Below are 13,874 nucleotides of genomic sequence, written 5' to 3'. Positions count from 1 at the left end.
CCGTTCGTCCGTGTATTTCCCGCTAAATGTAGCGGGAAAATTAAACGTTACGTCGCGTAAACACCAATTAAATTTCCTTGCTAAATTTAACGGGAAAATTTACGTCTTCATTCGTCACCAGCCCTATGCACAAATCTAGTTTCCCCGCTAAATTTAGCGCAAAAATGTATGTCACGTGATATATACGCCTATTTAGTTTTTCGGCTAAATTTCACGGGAAAATTGACGTCACTTCAGCGAACGTCACGTGACTTGTACACCGATTCAGTTTCTCCCCTGATTTCGGCGGAGACATATATGCCGCGTGACCAGTTTCCCCGCTAAAGTAGGTGGGGAAATTGTTTCACGTGGGCGTATGCGCCAAGTTAGTTTCCCTACTACAAAATTGATTAAGTTCGCGTTTTCACTCCCCGAAACGACTCTATAATGTATTCTAATATTGAAACGATTGCTTCTTAAAGGCGGAATTTCATGCATAATTCAGCGATTAAGGTCGCTGCAAATTGTTTTTCTACTTTTAAAATTTATATCTTTATATTTAACTCTGATACTCAATAAAACAACTTCCTTAGAAATCAGAATGGTTGGCCGAATTATAATTTTTTTTTGCATTTTAAAAATAAATTTCTACGTCACCGACCTATCACAAACTTTACCCGTGCGACGTCACTCGATGCGCGCTTTCATTGCCAGTTGGCGTGACTGTAGACTGAGATTGTTTGCGGGTTTGGCGATTTAAATATAGTGCGCAAATGCATTGCAACTCTGTCTTTGTTCCTTTGCTTTCACGAACCCCTACACACATATAACACACAAATAAAACAAGCTCAAATATCGTTGCAGAGTTATTTTAAGTGGAAACATCGCAGAAGCTCGAGCTCAGGGCTTTCAGCGTCCAGGTCAAACATGCACCCTTATGCGGTGAAAGCCTCTTTTTGGGGAAACATGCTTGTGTTGTCGCTTCAGCTTCGCTTACACTAACGGTGAAACAAACTATAGACCTACCTGTACGTTCTCTTAATTAGAATGTAAGAATGTTCTTACGTGGCTTTCAATTAACAGTTGGCGCGTCTGCAGTGCGTTTCCGAGCACACCATGTTTTTTTCAGCTACGATCGAAACGCGCTGAGGTCCAAACAACGTAACTGTAATTTTGCATCAAATGTAACCGGTCCCACGCTCCGGTGAAATGCGATTTGTAATTACACCGCGGTCTCTTTGTACGCGAGCTCGCTTGAGAACATAATTGCTACCTTGCGTTGCGATCTGCTTTCAAGCATTATCAAAACAAGCTTGGATAATGATACTTGAAGAACAGAAGACGTGAAGCTCTAATTTACATGCTACACGAGCACTTCTAAATAATTGAAAATTTTGAGAGATTAAAGGCAGTGGCAGATTATAATCTGATCACCATCATGGATCTTCAGTCTTCGCCTGACATGCCCTCGTTCGTTTTCCCTTTGGCGAGCTCTGATCCGTAATGCGTGGAACTCTGCATAGTCCAAAGTGGTTAGGTTACTTCGTAATGATCGACAGGCTCGCAGGTCAAAAGCCTCACCACAGAAAGCTCTGTTTGGAGATATATGTTACAAAAATTGCCTCTTATAAATACCTCGGAATATCATAATTATTTTGAAATGTGAGAGCTCGAATTAGATATTCCTAGATGACAATTATACCTAACTAACCCTGACCTGGAAGTTAAGATTCAACGAGTCTATGGTTGACCTACCAACTAAGTGGTTTATGCCTAATCTATAGGACATAATGACTCGCGTACCTTGCTCCAATATTTCTTCTTCCAAAGTAATCTTACGGAACCAATGTTTATTCCATTTTTATTTTGACGAGTCAACCGAGGAGACGAGTTAAAAACAAATCATGCTATCAAGTTTAAGGTGTATGAGCGAGTCTAACCTTAGGTAATTACTATGTTAGAATGTCATCCAACAAAGCCAGTCACACTCGGTGAAAAATTGATCCCAAATCGCATGTAGATTCTGCTGTAAATAAAGATGAATATATTGACCTTATCTTTCTTTTGCAACACAGGCGCAGAGCGTGTGTCAGACATGCAAATGTGGTGCCTGTAGATGGGTCCAACTTATTCTACAAGTGTCGACCGCTATATATTCAGTTATTGTAGATTCCAGCTGCAATTGGTACAACAATTAGTGCCTAACAATTTTACAGTACGGTAAAATAAAGAATAACATAACGTATACCGTCTAGTCTCTATATAATAATTTTTTTTCTGAATTTACCTTTAGGGCACGCGTATTACAAAGAAAGCGTAATAATAAAAAAAAAAAAAAAACAAGATTGAGTATTGTTATTCAACCTTCTCCGCACTGGAAGTCTATGTTATGTAGGCTGCGAAACCACCTACTTTCATCTTCTTTATCCTACGTTTTTAATTGTATAAGCCCTCTACACGTCGATCGAGGGAATGACATTAAAAAAACCATAGCAATCCTACAAGTTGTCCGTTAGGACGCCCAAGGCCTCCTTTTCCCGAAGAGGACCACGAACAACGTGGGTAAAGAAGTTTGAGGTCATCCTCCATTTCTTCGAGACTACTCGCTTTTTAACACGGTTCTAAGCGAAAGTGACAGGCGTCAGCCCTCCTCTCAGCCGGCACCTATGATCTAGTCTTAGTTTCCCTTTTGCTAAAGCGGAACACGGAACATGATAAGATTCCTGGGACGTCAAGTTATCGCCAATATTCTTCGCTTCGCTTTTCCTCCCTTTAGCTCCTTATTTTGCTCGTGGAATAAAATGACAATATATAAACACTCTGAGAAATCCGCTGCGTATATTTACAAACAATTCCAGGGAGCCAATCGTTGCGATTTGCGGAGGGCTCTGGGTAAATGACAGGGCTCAAAGTACGTTTACACCTAAACAAAATATACACGCTGTGACACCGAGCAGCATGATGTTTCACGTGCTTAAGTCACTCTCGGTATCGCTGTGCTGACTAATATTTATTTTTTTAGTCTAAATATATTGTCAGCCTTGCCATTCACCAAACTTCATCCGCAGACTGCAACGATTGGCTACCTGGGGTGCCTTGTGGGAAAATGTAGACACTGACAGCGTCCGAAACGCTGGGGGAGAGTTATTATGCCCACACTTTTTGTTTCGTCATTCGTTCGTCGGTGGCAACTTATCAGCTAATGACGCAATCTTACTGACTGCGGATCAACGCTTAAAACACGCCGCGTCATGCGATCCCTAAGCTGTCAGTGAGCCGGCCTACGAATCACCAGTTGGCGGGTTCGAATCCCGACTGAGGCGCCCGCAATCTGACGGAGGCTCATTGCGGAGAAGGCGTCCTGTAACCGAGCTTTCGGTTGCACGCCAAGAGATTCTCTGGTGGTCCAAATTAATCCTCCGCCCACCGCTGGGTCGTGCCAAGTGTCCCTCTGTTGGTTTGACACGTAAAACTCCCAACTTTGACTTCTTGAAGCGGTCAGTGACTGTAGTTATTTGAAGCCTTGAAAACTATTGCTTCAGACAAGTACGGTAGGTGAAGCAAGTTTTTGGCGCAGTGAGGTAGTTACCGTTAATAGATGCGGAAAAATTAATCTACTGGTAAAACGCCTAGATACGACTGTGAGAAACACAAACCGAATGCGGATAGTCAACTCGTGGCGAACCAAAAATTATGCTTTTATTAAAATGTTGGCGCTGGCCAGGCCAACATCGCATACAGCGTGACAGGTTTTCCAGGGTCACGAGGACCATCAGAACCATTAAAATCATCAGAACGACCAGACCCTCGTGTATACAAGGGTTCTCGTAAGCTAAAAGGGTTGTTGACGTGCAATACACCACATAAAAAAATTGTATTATGCCCAATAGAGCCAGTATTGTTTTTAAAAACGCACGCATAAAAACATAAAAGTGAAAAATTTGAGCTGTCTGATAATTTAAAAACAAACATTTCCCTTCACAACAGTGCCAAATGTTACTTTCATCAAACTTTCACAATATGAAATAAACCAATCGATTTTATACGTCTTCGGTGTTTTCAATTATCGTATGTTCCGGATTATACACGTTTAAAAGCTGAATTTTTACCCGGATTATCTGCACGTGCAGGGATTTATTTTTTTGAAGAATCGTTCATTGTGATAAGGCATGAAGGCATTTTTTATACAAGGATTTATTTTTTTGAAGAATCGTTCATTGTGATAAGGCATGAAGGAGTTCACGAATCGCAGTGTATATGCTGATTTATGTACGATACAAGCTTCTTTGTGAGCAAATACAGCAGGCACTTGTCAAGGTGTGTTGTCTAAGATAATTATTACGTTCGGAATAGGCACAGCCAGCGGACTATGCACAGCTTGCGGACTATACACAGAACTATCTAGGCAAACACGTTTATTTTTTACTCCAAATTATTTATTTTTTGCTGACTATACATCTGGTGCGGAGTACGGCAGCATCCTTGGACCAAGGTCCGATTTAGTCATTATCTATTAATTAATGTTTAAGTGTAAGCGAAACAAAATGTCTTTTGGGTGGGTTAGCATGCAACTTTGGTCTCCGACAGGATAAATGCGGCAGACGGGCTTTTTAGTTCTTTCGTCTGTAACTTGGGGTTCTTAGCTTCGATAATACTGGGGGGGGGGGGGGGGGGGACGGGGGGGGGGGGGTGTCGGGTCGTGAGCTTCGAGCTTATACGAGCTGCCAGTGCTTGGCGGAAGACAATAAGAACGGCATACCAAAAGAGACACACTGCCGTTCTTATCCTGTCAGGAAGAGAGAGTCGAATTGTTTATTTACTAAACCAAGGAACATTCAGAGCTGAACTGATACTTCGCGATAAAAGAAAGACATGACTAGGGTTGCGAACCAGACAAATAGAACAAAGTTGAGCTAAAAAAAGGACAGGTACAGCTTTTCTTGTTAGTGATTAAAGTATTTTTAGTTACATAACATACCTATGCCATTTCCGTCGAAGTTTTGGTGCATTATGTGTTCTGAAATCAATTGTGACGGAGCCTTTAGAAGGGTACTGGGCTTTTGTATGGCCTCCGATTCGTATCAAAACTGTCTGGACGCAACAACAAACATAACTGAACGAGTAGCCCAACTAGGTCAAACAGCTTTTTCGAGACTTCATTGGATTTTCCACTTTGGTCCTCACCGTGTATTTGATACTTTAAGTTTCTACTGGCATCAATACAATAGGTATGACAGATGCAGGTCGGTCTTTGGGCTGTAGTAATTGGTCCCAATTGGTTACAAGAGAGTTTTATGGTGTCAAAAAAGTGCTTTGAAAGCTCGCTAAGTCGTCGGGCCACAGCACGAAAAGAAATGCACGGCATGCTCTGCTTTGTATAGTCGATGACTCGTGAAAAGTTTAGAGGAAGCTCTTCCTACCCTTTTCCACTTTTCCACATTAGCAGAACGAACGCTGGAGAAGAGAAAAGGTTTTCGCCTCTCCTCTCCAACTATTCAGATTTTAGAGATACTAAATATCATGCCGGAAAGGGTAAAGGCCAGGTATTCTGGTAATATACTGGGTGATTCAAGGAGCGGCCAGGCTCTTTAAATCGACCGCAAAAACCGGTTTCTTAAACTACTGCGCTACGACTTTGTGCAGCGTTGCCCACAGATGGTGCATTTTGTTTTTGTAAAATTTGCAAAGAGCAAACTTACCTGAGGAAAAAGTAAAGAAAGAAAAAGGCTTAGCTCCTATGGAAACGCAGCGCAGCCACCGGTCTGTCTTCGAACAATACGGTGCCGCTTCGCACGGGAAACAAGAGATGGCGCAAGCGGTCGCGACGCCAACTGCCGCCGACGAACGAGCATACGGCGCCGAGAGCCGGCGTCTTTAGCCACGGCCGGTCTAGAGCGGAGGGGGACCGGCCGTGCTTTAGCAGACGATCGTTTGGACTCAAAAGCGGCGCGAGCTTTTCTTATATCAGTTGCCGATGGATTATTTTATCATTTTTACTAATAAAACATATTGAATGGACAGATAATCGACTAAAAAAATGGTTTGCCGGAAAATTGTTTACTGTTTTTTTTTTTTTTCTGGGGGGGGGGGGGGGGGTACTGATGTCGTCTGCTTTGCAGTTCCTTGATGTTACTACGCCTGTTTTTGTTTCTGCGACTGTCGCCGCCTGTGGAATGCACCCCACTTTTGAGTCGAAACAATAGTCTGCGAAAGACACCGGCTTCCGGCGACGTATGCTCGTTCGTTGGCGGCTGTTGGCATCGCGACCGCTTGCGCCATCTCTTGTCTCCCGTGCGAAGCGGCGCCGTATTGTTTGAAGACCGGTGGCTTCGCTACGTTTCCATAGGAGCTAAGCCTTTTTCTTTGTTTACTTTTCCCTCAGGTAAGTTCGCTCTTTGAATATTTTACAAAAAAAAAATGCACCATCTGTGGGCAACGCTATACAAATTCGTAGCGCGATAGGTTAAGAAACCGAATTTTGCGGTCAATTTAAAGAGCCTGGCCGCTCCTTGAATCACCCAGTAGTTTGTTTGATTAGCTCAGAATTTCGCCGGAGTACCTTTCAAGTTTAATTAAAAACCGAGCGGGTTGCTACTTTAAATGTCTTATATTTGTTTTTTCTGTGTGTGTAAAGTGCACTTTTACACTTTACACAAAATGAATATCAGCTTTTGAACCTCTGGTTTAAACTGAATGAAATGAGGAGTGTAGACTACTAGTTATGATGTAGGATGTAGTGCAATATTTTAGCTCTCTACATTATGCTATAGGAAGTTTTGATCAATTTATCGTCCAAAAATATTACAGCGTCCAAATTTTTTTTCTGCTAGATACAAAACATAATGTGAAAATTAATTTACTTTTCTTTAATAACATGGTTTTACGAAATCAGTAAAATTTTAGGCCTTCCGTATCATCGGCGGTCTTAAAAGGTAACTGCAAAGAAAAAAAAAGTGTCTTTTTAAACAGCCTACTTGGAACAAGCATGTCACAAAACAAATCTTCCGCGAAAAAACAAATTTTTTTTAGCAATATTTACGCCACAGGACGTAATTTAGTCGGAGTCACAACCTCTCCAAATTTGAAACTCCCGCTCTTTCGACGCGCGCGGAGGGGCTGGAATACGTCACTCCGTGACGTAGAGCAACCACTCCGTGACGTATAATACCAACTTTGTGGCGCGCGATTTAAAACGGACGAAATAGCCGCAAACTAGCATCAGTCGCGGGCGATAAATATTGCTGTAAAAAAAATTGTTTTTGTTGGAAAAATTGTTTTGGGACATGCTTGTTCCAAATTAGGCTGTTTAAATATACACTTTTTTTCTTTGCAGTTACCCTTTAATGGAGGTATTAATAAAGAAAAAAATTCACGGGTGCATTCCCTATTAAATTTCATTGAAGAAAAACAAGAAGTGCGTATTTTATTAGTCACATTATCGAACAAAACTGAATAAAATGAACTTCTTTACTAAAACTAAGTGGAACGGAAAAAATGCATTCAAGGTGTCCTGATCACCTATCATTTAGTTCTAGGCCACAAAAAATAATTGATAAAGTGGTAACTATGTTACAGACGTCTGTGAAAACTTTGTGTAATACTCTTTCGATAATGGCGGATGGACCCCAATACAACACTTCGTAAAATCAACTTTTATGAAACAAAGATAAAGATAGACCACTTTCTAAAAAAGTTATAATTTGGTTTCCTTAGGCAGCCATGTTCACGTGTTTTACGCTTCATAATGCTCGATACCATCAACCATATCTTGTGGCAGTAGCACACCGGGAAGTGAATTTAGGAGAAGTAATTGTATTTTTCATCTCGCTTGAATTAGTAACATTGTGTTATCTGCCAATCAATTATGCAATCTTCAGGAACACCTTAAATAGATGACAATATTTTTGCGAATTAAGAAGAATAAGAGTCTTAACCGTACACGGTGTAACAGCCAACGTTAAAGAAACCACTGTCAAACACAAATCATTGTCAATAACACGTTTATTTACTTTTTTGGATACCCTCAGGGTTAATCGGCATTAAAGAGCGGAATGGGAGTAACAAAATAACACACAAAAAGAATCAAAAGGGCAGAATAGATAAGGTATCATAGCGGCTCAGGAGAGTAAAGAGTGCTTATAGCATTTTTAAACATTTGGGTATCAACAATATAAATTAGGGAAGTCATTCCATTCCAAAGAAGTTTCAGGGACGAATGATTGTGGAAATGCGTTGGTATTACATTTACAAATTCCAACTTTGAGGTTACGATCGATGCGAGGTAATATGTAGAACGGCGGGGTGAAACGACGTTGCTTTAAGTACAGGTAAGCATAATAGATCTTGTGAAAAAGACATAAACGAGCAACTTTACGGCAGAGAAAGAGGTTAGATAGGGACAAGGTGATTTTTACGGAGCTTACACTGGCAGTGCAGTGATAGTTACCTAGAATAAAACAACAAGAACGGTTTTGGACCGCTTCCAGAACATTAATTAGATTAGACTGACTGGGGTCGCAGATGGGAGAAGTATACTCTAATTTGGAGCTAACGAGAGATTTATAGTGTTAATTTTAAGGCTGATGGTGCGAAACCAAAGTTTCTTTTCACATAACCTAGCATGCGGTTAGCGTTATTGATGACATGTTCAACATGCAGTTTTCAGGAGAGGTTACAAGTAATGTGAACGCCCAAATATTTATCAGAAGAAACTGGGGCCAAGGGGACGTTGTTGAGATGGTAGAAAGGCTCATGAGGATTAGTATGCGATATCCTCGTAACTTTACATTTAGTAATGTTAACTTCCCTATATTGAAGTTCACACCAGTCGTAAACAGCATTGATATTTGTCTCGAGCTTTAAAACATCAGAGTCGTTACTAGGTTTATTATATATTACAGAGTCGTCACCGAAAATATTAATTGATGTTGATACTCAATTAGGTAGGTAATTGATGTAAATGAGAAGCAGTAGAGGGCGTAATACGGATCCTTAGGGAACACTGGATGTGACGGAAATGAGGGGAGACGTGTTCTCATTAGCAGTAACAGACTGATACCGGTTAGTTATAAAACAGGATATCCGGGCAACTATGTTTGGATCAATACATAATTTGTTAAGTTTTAATAGAAGCAACTGGTGCGGATCTTTATCAAAAACTTTGCTAAAATCTAGAAAAACACAGTCGACTTGGGGCCCACGATCAAGGACGGAATGAAGATTGTTATTGAATGACAAAAACTGAGTCTCACAGGAGTGAAATGTGGGGAAACCATGCTGACCCTTGTGAAAAAAAAAAGAATTTGATTCCAGAAAATTGACCAGTTGGGAGTATAATATATGCTCCAGTTATTTACATAATATGCTGGTGAGCGAGATTGGACGATAGTTAACGAGGGAATGCTTATCACCTCCTTTGTGCAATGGAATCACCCTGGCTACCGTCCAGTCGTTAGGTAAAATGTCAAGTTCAAGCGACTGGGAAAATAGTTTAGACAATATATTAGATGAATACATAATTGAGTTTTTCACGAACATGGAGTTAATATTATAAGAACCAGACGAAGACGACAGTTTTAGATTTTTCATTAGTGTAACAATACCAGTGGGTCAATTACAATGGGGTACATCGGTATAAAATCGCATTCCTGTAGTATTTAAGGTGGCGGATTAACAAAACTTGAAAATGAGTCAGCAAAAACATTGTTCAAGATCTCCGCACATACATCACAGGGGACCGCACAACCGTCAACACGAAGTTTTGACGGTTGTGCGATTGTGGACACTCTTCACAGGAAAGCACCGCTGTGCTTTATTGTGAACAGTATTCCAAAATTGTTTGGGACTAGTGGCTAGAAACGTGGGCAAAGTTATATTTAAAAAAAAGCATATTCGGCACTTTGAATAGCAGATTTGTACTCCACGAGAGCGTCGTGACAGGCTGACCAGCGATCCGGTTTGTTAGAAAATTTAGCAGTCCTAAGCAAACGTTTTTCTTTTAGTTTCTTTTTTTATTGGGAGGTCGCTTGAGTTGGACATTGAACCAAGAAGAATGAGTGTGGTACGTTATCGATCGAAGCGGAAGATATGTATCCGTGAGTGATTTAACAATATTTAAAAAAAAGGTTTCAATCTTCTTGAACTGATCGTTGTGACAACGAATTGATGTAGCCATTCATAATGAGAGCAAGTTCATTGTTAATGGCATCAAAATCCGCTTTCTTATAATTGCGAATGATATTTAATTCCTTTCGAGGGAGTAACTGCAGGGAAATTTAAGGTTATGTGTAACGTACAATGATCACTGAGCTCAGGAAGATGAGAAATTTTAGAAACAAGATCGGGTGAGGAAGTTAACACTAGGTCAAGGAAAATGGCAGTTGCGGCGTGTTGGCCTTGTGACAAGCTGAGTTAGGTTGAAATCGACAAATACACTTGGAAAATTGAGACATTCTGAAGAATGGACCTTTTCCGAGAAGCGCTCTGCGCATGCGCGAGCGCCCGATGCCAAGCGGCGGAAGTCGGCACGAAAAATCGAGGAAATTCGGAAGAAGGCTGTGTATCATCGAGTCGAACACGTAATTGCAGCATATATATAATTGTGTTACATAAAAAAAGATAGTGGACGGTAAGAAAAACACGGCGTTTGGGTGGACGCCACGGATACCCCTATTTGAAGTCGCGTTGGGCAGGCGTCGCAGCTCAGAGCGCTCAGAGAGCGAAGAAAGTGGTAGCGTAGCTCCCATTATAGATTGGTAGCGCACGTAGGTCCTTCCTCGGTTTTTAGTTCGCGCAGCCACCGCCTGATGCCGTCGGTATGTGGAAAAGGCCCATTGGGGGCAACAAATGGACACACACCAGTCCACACAGTGTTAGGATAGTTAAAATATTGTAATAGTAACAATTATAAAACTTTATTTCCATTACACCTAATGCTGGAGCCAAGAAGAAAAAAAACGCCCTAGGCGGCTTTACGAGTTCCCAACCCCAGTACATTCTGCATAAGCTTCGGAAATATCAACATTCAAACAAAATCGTGCATAATCACATTGAATACGAAAAGAACAAGAAAGTAGAAAACGTCGCTGAGAACCATATTAGTCGACAGTCATACATCAACACAAAACATGCGTTTAAACTAAACAGAAAAATAAAAAGACAATAGAAAAAAAACAGATCTTATCACATTAATTTATATATGCAAAATCAAGCATGACAGAACGCAATTTACCCAGAGTCAATTTATCTATAAACACACCTTTAGAATGCAATACATTTAGAAGCTTTGGGAATCGGTATGCTAACATTTCCTTTCCAGTGTTTAGCCGACACGCTGGTACGTGCCAGTAATCTGGACTACGAATTTGGTATGGTGCGATATATTGTTGCAAACCACACAATTCTACCGGAGCGAAGTGTTATAAATATATTTTGTTCCACGTTTTGTGGATAGCCTATAGTTCTAAAAAGAGTGTGAATGCTGAGTATATTATAAGTTTTAAACAGGTTTTCCGCGTGCGAAAGATAAGGTACGTTTGCAATTACTCACGACATTCTTTTTTGAAGCAGATGAACTTTCTCAAGATTAGTTGCAGTCGAACCCCGAACCAACGAATAATAATTTAAATGGGAATAAATATTTAATTCGTATAATAATATTTTAACAAATGTTGGAGGTACATACAGATGCCGACATACTATACTCACAGTTCTTGGAAATTTTCTATTTAAATATTCAAGGTAATATTCAAATCTCCCAAGACAAAGTCGGGAGAATCAGGAAATCTGGTTAAAATCAAATTAGGAGCGGCGTGTAGCTCTTTGGGGAAGGTAGCAGAATGATTCGGAGGTCTGAAACAAACACAAAAAACCTATACGTTTATGGTTTGCACTAACGCATACACAAAGGAATTTAAGATTAGTTGAAATGCTCACACAAATATGTCATATTTTCAGATACAGCAATTAACACACGTCCACCGTATCTGAATTCTTTATCATAGCGATACGCATTGAAACGCTTACCACACGCAAAACTTTCGCTGTCACGTATTTTAGCAGAGAGCCATGTTTTCATGAGAATAAATAAATCTGCAGGTGATGACTCTAAAGCGGCAGTACGTGTGTCAAGGTTTTTTATGACACTGCGTATATTAGTAAAAATAATCCAAGTTTGTTCGACAAGTACACGATACCTGTCATTGCTGTTAATGGTGAAGATGCTTGTGCAGGGCTAGAAGAGGACCTATTACTCGACGCGCTCGCTACGACCTCCTGATGACCCCCAAGCTCAAAAGGCGGTGTCAGTTTCAAAACAATAAGAAAAGACCTTTTTGTCGACATAAAGCTTGTTATAACGCAAAGTGAAGGGAATATTGGGATACGAACCTTTCGCCAATTCGATTAGCTTACGTCGTGCCGGCGAAAACTCCTCGTTTACAGAAACACAGCTATGTTCTAGTACTGATTTTGAATTTGAAAAAAATTATATCGAGCCTTCATTTTTGCAAATTTGACAATTAGCGGACGACAACGGCTAGCAGAAAAGGCACCAATTCTGTGTGCCCGGGCAATACATTTTGCGTCAATTTGCAAGTTTATGGCTCGAGGCAACGCCGCTCTTATCTTTTCCTCCGACTAAGCCCATGTTTCACGATCGGAATCCTCAATTCCGTGAAAGATTAAGTAAGATTAAGTTATCTCGCCTGCCTCTAGCTTCTAATTTGTCAAGGCGCGAGCGCAGAAGAGCATTTTCTTTCCTAGGCAACGCGCTGCGTGACTTGAAGTTCGCTCTGCCATTCGTCAAGCTTCAACACTTTCGTTTCTACAATGACGAGTCTTTTATTCACGTCACCTAGTTTATTTTCCATCGAATTTTGGCTTTTCCTTGCTTTCTCAATGGAGCTAATTAAACTGGCTTCACCTACCTCAAGCTTGATAGTTCGGGCAATAACATCCTGAAGTAATTCTAGCATTTCATCCATCTGCTTACTCTGGTTGTCCTTAGTCGGGTTTCCAGTTCCGGAAGTCATGCGAGGACCAAGGTTAAGCTCGGCATCTGCGCTCAGAAGTAGCACCAATGTTCACAATGCATCAAATAAATTATCTATACAACAACACAGCACTTCTGGGCGAGGCAGCACTAGAATGCAACGATAATCAGAATGCACTTTTCAAAAAGTTTGTCGGTTACCCACCTGCAACAGAAACACCACGGGGTTAGACTGTGACCGCATATTTTCTCGAAGCTGCCTCGCCCACTGATGATTTCGGTTCCAGGGAGGGTGGCATGTCGTGAAGGTTCCGGCGATGTTTGCAAATAATTAAAAAAAAACTAAGAAAAAGAATGGATTCAAGACACGGTAGAACAAAAGAATAATTGTTTAAAATTTTGTAAAACTTAGTTAAAGGAACTTTTAAAACCTAAACTTTTTTTGTTAGGCGATATATCGTGATGTCAGAAGGCTACAAAATTAATTATTTGCTGCAGCGTTACGTATAATTTCATTAAAGTAAAAAAAAAAAAGTTACTGCTTGAATCCAAAACCGAAACTGTTCTGGGGAGGATGAAGAAATAGAGAGGAGGAGAGTGGTTGCCCGAGGTCACAAAGCTGCGCAAAGAATTTTTTTTTAATAAACGTATTTGTTGTTTTATGGAAGCCGCGAACAAGTATAAGATTTTGTTTGTATTTTTAATATTCAGTGTGCGCCCTCAATAACCCCCGACTTTATAGTTGGTGGTTGTGTCTAGACCATAGAAAACGGCACGTGACCACGGAAATGAGAGTGAGCGCGACTAGAACCGGCCAGTTCTCGATTGTCAGTTTTCTGGCGGAAAGAAAACGAATTTTGAGCAGCAAAATTCGTTTTTGGTAGTTTGGCAAACTTCAACCTGA

At 40.7% G+C, this 13,874-nt stretch overlaps 1 pseudogene; it reads right to left on the bottom strand.

The window, feature by feature from the left end:
• LOC115311894 overlaps positions 1-13,269 on the bottom strand; it is a 66,516-nt pseudogene extending 53,247 nt beyond the window's left edge.
• Positions 13,270-13,874: the final 605 nt, after the last annotated feature.

This window comes from Ixodes scapularis, unplaced genomic scaffold (genome assembly GCF_016920785.2).
Source record: "Ixodes scapularis isolate PalLabHiFi unplaced genomic scaffold, ASM1692078v2 PGA_scaffold1__304_contigs__length_218370807, whole genome shotgun sequence".
NCBI classification, from domain to species: domain Eukaryota; kingdom Metazoa; phylum Arthropoda; class Arachnida; order Ixodida; family Ixodidae; genus Ixodes; species Ixodes scapularis.
Note: the sequence above shows the minus strand (reverse complement) of the source record. Positions and strands in the feature narration are given on the sequence as shown.